We start from the raw sequence: 7,084 nt of genomic DNA on the forward strand, positions 1-7,084 counted from the left end.
TTGTATTCTTTTGGAATAAGGCTGTTTATTCAATATTCTTTTAAGCAATTGACCCTGTGTTGTATTATCTCAATACAGAGAGAACATTTGTACTTATTTTTCTTTCTTTTTATATAAAGCTTTCTTTTAAGACCTGTTGGAGTTTTTCTTTACTTCAGGGAAATTGAGTCTGTTCTCACCAGGGAATTGGTGGGAGGAAGAAATCAAGGGGAGATTTGTGTGTTGGATTTGCTAGCCTGACTTTGCATTCCCTCTGGGGGAATAGGAAAGTACTTTTTGTTTCCAGGATTGGGAACAGAGAGGGAGATTCACTCTGTTTGGGTTCACAGAGCTTGTGTCTGTGTATCTCTCCAGGAGCACCTGGAGGGGGGAAGGGAAAAAGGATTATTTCCCTTTGTTGTGAGACTCAAGGGACAGGGCGCCCCCCACAGGCCTGTCTCTAGCGCTCGACGGGAGCCCCCCCCACAGGCCTGTCTCTAGCGCTCGACGGGAGCCCCCCCCACAGGCCTGTCTCTAGCGCTCGACGGGAGCCCCCCCCACAGGCCTGTCTCTAGCGCTCGACGGGAGCCCCCCACAGGCCTGTCTCTAGCGCTCGACGGGAGCCCCCCACAGGCCTGTCTCTAGCGCTCGACGGGAGCCCCCCACCGGCCTGTCTCTAGCGCTCGACGGGAGCCCCCGACAGGCCTGTCTCTAGCGCTCGACGGGAGCCCCCCCCACAGGCCTGTCTCTAGCGCTCGACGGGAGCCCCCCCCACAGGCCTGTCTCTAGCGCTCGACGGGAGCCCCCCACAGGCCTGTCTCTAGCGCTCGACGGGAGCCCCCCCCACAGGCCTGTCTCTAGCGCTCGACGGGAGCCCCCGACAGGCCTGTCTCTAGCGCTCGACGGGAGCCCCCCCCACAGGCCTGTCTCTAGCGCTCGACGGGAACCCCCGACAGGCCTGTCACTAGCGCTCGACGGGCGCCCCCAACAGGCCTGAATCTAGCGCTCGACGGGAGCCCCCCCCACTGGCCTGTCTCTAGCGTGCTCGACGGGAGCCCCCCACAGGCCTGAATCTAGCGCTCGACGGGAGCCCCCCACCGGCCTGTCTCTAGCGCTCGACGGGAGCCCCCCACAGGCCTGTCTCTAGCGCTCGACGGGAGCCCCCGACAGGCCTGAATCTAGCGCTCGACGGGAACCCCCACGCCAGGCCTGTCTCTAGCGCTCGACGGGAGCCCCCCACAGGCCTGTCTCTAGCGCTCGACGGGAGCCCCCCACACGCCTGTCTCTAGCGCTCGACGGGAGCCCCCCACACGCCTGTCTCTAGCGCTCGACGGGAGCCCCCCACACGCCTGTCTCTAGTGCCCTCGACGGGAGCCCCCGACAGGCCTGTCTCTAACGCTCGACGGGAGCCCCCCCCACAGGCCTGTCTCTAGCGCTCGACGGGAGCCCCCCACCGGCCTGAATCTAGCGCTCGACGGGAGCCCCCCCCACAGGCCTGTCTCTAGCGCTCGACGGGAGCCCCCCCCACAGGCCTGTCTCTAGCGCTCGACGGGAGCCCCCCCCACAGGCCTGTCTCTAGCGCTCGACGGGAGCCCCCAACAGGCCTGTCTCTAGCGCTCGACGGGAACCCCCCGCCAGGCCTGTCTCTAGCGCTCGACGGGAGCCCCCCCCACAGGCCTGTCTCTAGCGCTCGACGGGAGCCCCCCACAGGCCTGTCTCTAGCGCTCGACGGGAGCCCCCCGCCAGGCCTGTCTCTAGCGCTCGACGGGAGCCCCCCCCGCCAGGCCTGTCTCTAGCGCTCGACGGGAGCCCCCCCCGCCAGGCCTGTCTCTAGCGCTCGACGGGAGCCCCCCCCACAGGCCTGTCTCTAGCGCTCGACGGGAGCCCCCCACAGGCCTGTCTCTAGCGCTCGACGGGAGCCCCCCACAGGCCTGTCTCTAGCGCTCGACGGGAGCCCCCAACAGGCCTGTCTCTAGCGCTCGACGGGAGCCCCCCACAGGCCTGTCTCTAGCGCTCGACGGGAGCCCCCCGCCAGGCCTGTCTCTAGCGCTCGACGGGAGCCCCCCGCCAGGCCTGTCTCTAGCGCTCGACGGGAGCCCCCCGCCAGGCCTGTCTCTAGCGCTCGACGGGAGCCCCCCCCACAGGCCTGTCTCTAGCGCTCGACGGGAGCCCCCCCCACAGGCCTGTCTCTAGCGCACTCGACGGGAGCCCCCCCCACAGGCCTGTCTCTAGCGCGCTCGACGGGAGCCCCCCACAGGCCTGTCTCTAGGGTGCGATCGATGAGAGCTCCTGTCTGGCCTAAGACTTCTTGTCCAACCTCCTAAGTTGCAGAGTATCAGAGAGGTAGCCGTGTTAGTCTGGATCTGTAAAAGCAGCAAAGAATCCTGTGGCACCTTCTAGACTAACAGACGTATTGGAGCATGAGCTTTCGAGGGTGAATACCCACCTCGTTGGATGCATGTAGTGGAAATTTCCCACCCACGAAAGCTCATGCTCCAATACGTCTGTTGATCTAGAAGGTGCCACAGGACTCTTTGCTGCTAAGTTGCAGAGAATGTCACTGAACTGGCCAGTGGGCCCTGAGCAGTAGCTGTTGTCTTACTATTCCAGTCACTTTGCAAGCCAGCAGCATCTTTCCTCTGTAGCGTGTCACATGTTTAGTTAGGGGCCAGGAACGAGTTTACATTACAGAGCTCTGAAGAGCCAAATGGGTGGAGAACATAAAACTTGCTGTAAAAACTAGGCACTGGCTGCTCAGTATGCAGCACCCATTGTCCCCAGGCAAAAAGCACAGGAAACCTTACTTCACCAGCACTGCCATCCAACCCCTGGCTCTGCCCCTGAAAGTCAGCCGCAGCGCACAGACCCACCAGCTCATCCTCAGCCACCTGCAAAAGGCTAACGGGATGGGAATCCTGATATGACACGGTAATATAATATATTATTAGACTAATAAAATACTAATATGATACCGGAATGGAAAGCATATCATAACTCCTCTGTGGCTAATACAATGCAAGCAATAAATCACTCCCAGAGCTTATCCTTAACAATTGTATCTGTGCTTTGTGTGTCATGCGGATAACTCTGAGCTAAGGGTTCACTTTTCTTCACAGTCCATGTGGCAGTGACATTAAAGCGAATGAAATAAAATAAAATTTGCCAATCTTTGACGAATTCCAGTCTTTAAAAAGATGTATTTTTATTAACACAAACTGAAACATTTCCTGTTAGTTGGAGTTATTTGTATCACGGTGGCAGTACATGGCATAGATATTAGCATCAGCATCTTAGAGCTGACGCTCCCATGTTGCATTTGCAAGACACATCAATTCAGGGTAATGCTGTGAATTTCAACCCTGGCATGTTTAATGCCATCACTGGAGCCGTGTGGCTTTTAAATTGTAGTTAGTCTCCAGCAGTTTAATGCTCAAGTTCACAGTGTCTGCAGCACTGGGCCAGTCCCATGTTTCCTCCTTGCTGGACTCCCGCAGGTTCCCGGCCTCGGCCCTTTCTGGACAGAGCATCCCTCACTGCAGCTGAGGTCAGAGACACAGTGAGCTGTGGGCCGGGAGTTTGAGGTCTAAATAGCCGAAGCAGAAAAATCATTTGCTGCTTTGATTTTGGCACATAAATGTTTGTTGTGTTTTCCTTCCTGCTGTATGTGGAAAGTCTGCAACTGCTACTCAAGGCACTCTACAAGTCGTAAACATTGCGAGGAACACTTGAACTCTCTCTCTCCAAAAGCTAAGTAGCTTGTAAGAGGGCTTCATGTTGAACGTCCTCAAACATTTTGCACTAGCTGCTGAGGCCACTTCACAAATCCTCTTATAAGACAATCAGGGCTCCTAAGCACTTTTTCAGTGCATGACCCTGGACGTGCACTCTTCCTCCTCTTGTATGTTACCTGAGGAACCAGCATTAACCTTCAGGGACCTCTTCTGCTGGCGATCAGACTCCTGCTGCTCCTGCTTGTCCTCCAGAGGGTCTGAATGCAGGCTGGGCTTTCCAAAAGCACCTACGTGATTCAGCAGCTTGCACAGTGTGGCCTAGTGGATAAGCACAGGACTAGCACTGAGCATGCCTAGGCTAGTTCAGACTCTGCCCCCGCGACTGCTTGGCGACCTTGGGCAAGTCACTGCCCTGCTATGTGGCTCAGCCTCTTAATTTGCAAAATGGGGTTAATGATCCTGCCCTCCTTCTGCAACGTCCTTTGGGATCGACTGGTGGGAAGTGCTGTGTAAGAGCCAGGAGGTTTAGTATTTTTATTAAGTTACATAGATCCCTTTGAAAAACCCCAGTACAAAGCAAATTGGCTTCAAAATGGTCATCCGAGGGGAATATTAGGGTTAGGGTATGTCCATCTCCATCTCAAGACATGAGGGCCTGATTCGCATTACACTAGTGCCCCTTTTCAATGCCATGAAAGCACAAAGGGGCCCTCAAGCGGGGAATGCCCATTAGCATTCCCAAGTGACGGCCACCAGGCACTGATGAGACAATATTCCAAATCCATTTTGGTTGGAATAACTATAATTACTATGGACAGGTAAGAACCTGGACAAATGGCCTTAAGATGTAACTGCTAAACAGCACCACTTCTGGGGAGCAAAGGAAGCCCTCCCCCCACATTCAAGAGTACACGGTCCATAGCGCCTGAGAGGAGCCACACTGCTGATCAGAAAACTCAGCTCCATTTACAGGACCAATGAGCTTTGCCTGAATTCTTACCAAAGTGATTATTACTGTTAGGCTTAGCCCAGCTCTTTCAGCATTTAGCGGCTAGGAAAAACACCCGACCATCCAAAGGCCTTAGTCTAATACTGGTCCTTTCAGGAAACCTCTCTGATGTGTGAGCAATCCTCAAGGATAACATTTGTATTATTTGCCATGTAAGCACATGGCTGTTCTCCAATATAAGAAAAGGCCAAATTGCACTTGTAATTCAAGGGACCCACAGCCTTAATATTGTAAAGAAGCACTCTAATGATGCCCGATGGGCACAGGGCATGCAAGTGCGGCCCAAAGGTTGTTGATGGCCTTCCTATGAACCTCATCAGTATATGACAGGTTTTTGCCTGTGGCCAGCAACGATGTGATCAAGATGAGGGACGTCTGTGTGTTCGTTATGCTGCCTGAGCCTCTGCTGACACACTTTACATTTCAAATACCATTTCCACTGAGTTATAGCAGGAACATAAGAGAGTGTGGTGTCTGAGAGCTCCATTAGCACGTGTGTATTGTTGTGTTCTATTTCTTCGGCACACAGGAGGTCTTCTAAGGTCTACAGACCCCCTTGCTCCAAAGCTGATTAATTGGTAACGGATGCTTTGCAGAAGACGGTATTTACTTATTTATTTAAATGAGCCCTCTGTAGCCAAAGCAGCAATTGTGATTTCTAAAACTGATGAAGAGTGCACCAGTAATTGTGCATGTGTGATAAACAAACACAAAAGTTGTGTTGACTGATGCACACGGGTGTCTGGAACAATGAAGAAGATACATTGTGTTCACTCTGTTTTGGGGAGGAAACAAAGATACGTCACAAAATTCCTTAGCACAGGGACTGTTGATAAGAAAAGCTGACCCACAAGCTAATTGAATCATGCAAATAATCATTTAGCTGCCAAATCAACACCTATGGGCACAAGCAGCTGACTGAAAAGTAAATGCGATAGTCAACTATTTTACAGAGTTTGCATCTGCACTGCACCAATTTAGGATGAATAGTTGTGCCAGTTATGCCTAGATACACTCACTGAAATAGTAAGGTAGTTCTATCTATCAGAGATCATTTGGCGCGAGTGGTTAATGTTAATTTGATTTCCTGAGAGTCAATTTCCTTTGGATATAGTAAATAGGCTATTACCTGTTATTGACCTTTACTTTATTAATAATTTTTTTTGGAAAGACTATATATATAAAAAACAAAACTGCTCATTTTAAGTCTTTATTATAAAGAAAAATATTTTTATAATCAAATTGCAACTGTTAGCAGAGGTTATATTTTAAAACTTAATGCTAAATAAAGACTATAATAGAGTAAATAAGATGTTGCTTTTTAAAGTTAGTCTAAAAGATTTCCTCTTTCATGATCCTCGATTTGAACTGCCTGTTCCAGAACAGAGCAGTGTAGGAATAAAGCCCAGAGATGAAACGGTAAGTCTCTAGTTATGAAATCTTTGTCTAAAAAGATGTGGCTATCAGAATGTACTATACCTAGAATTTCAACTATCCTTCAGGCAAGAGTGCACCACTAGCTATTTGTATTTAAGAAATGCTGGACTCCCGTTTTATGAACACTCCTCCGTACATCTCTGACTTTATCTTTGCTGGCTGACTCAAACTGATCAGGAACAAATTACATCAACATTTGATCATGAAAGCAAAAAGTTTATTCATGTTTGAAACTACATATAACTACCACGAGGAAGACTTTTCAATCCAGGGTGTAATCCAGTTAGAAAGTAACACGAAACGTTTTAATACATTAGAATCACTGCCACAAATTATTTTCATGACTCAATCAGTTTCAGAATTGCATACAATACAAAAGAGAGAAAGAAAGGACCCCCTGTTACACAGGGCGAAATATACAGTACTGAATGCTGAAATCTGTATGCATGACAATTAGTTGTTGTTTTTTGCGTGGATTAGTAACAAGATGAAGAACATTCAAAATGTTTCTCAGTATTTACAACAGTTTTACTGTTTTGTGTTAAACCTAAGACCCAATGTTTCCACTTTAGCTTTTTTAAAAGTTGCAAATGCAACCCTGATTTTTTTTTTAAAAGATTACAATGTACATTACATTTCATGAGGGGAAACAAAGGGTTAATTAATTACAAGATGCAAAAAGATAAGAAAGAGACAAACTACAGCGTGAGTATTGTTCAGAGGTAGTAAGTGAGCACTCTAAGCTACAGAACATGTTGAAATTCTATTGGTTTGTATGAGTTCGCATGAGGTAATAAAGCTGTGTTTTGATTGGTGAGATGTATAAATACTCTTTTGCTACACTATATACAACACTCCATACAATGGTGCCTTCCTTGTTTTTGTTGTTGTTACCAAGAAGATGGAGCAAGTCTTGGCAAATCCGTGT

General features: G+C 49.8%; 1 protein-coding gene across 3 annotated transcripts in view; it reads right to left on the reverse strand.

The window, feature by feature from the left end:
- Positions 1 to 6,300: 6,300 nt before the first annotated feature.
- Positions 6,301 to 7,084, reverse strand: part of PBX3 (PBX homeobox 3) — a 156,279-nt gene continuing 155,495 nt past the window's right edge. For 2 of the 3 annotated variants that reach the window (XM_050926736.1, XM_050926733.1), the window contains exon 9: positions 6,301 to 7,084. This exon is cut by the window's right edge and continues 807 nt beyond it. The gene's annotated coding sequence lies outside the window, so the exon portion shown is untranslated. The other variant, XM_050926732.1, reaches the window with a different exon arrangement.

Source organism: Gopherus flavomarginatus, chromosome 17, assembly GCF_025201925.1.
Source record: "Gopherus flavomarginatus isolate rGopFla2 chromosome 17, rGopFla2.mat.asm, whole genome shotgun sequence".
NCBI classification, from domain to species: Eukaryota; Metazoa; Chordata; order Testudines; family Testudinidae; genus Gopherus; species Gopherus flavomarginatus.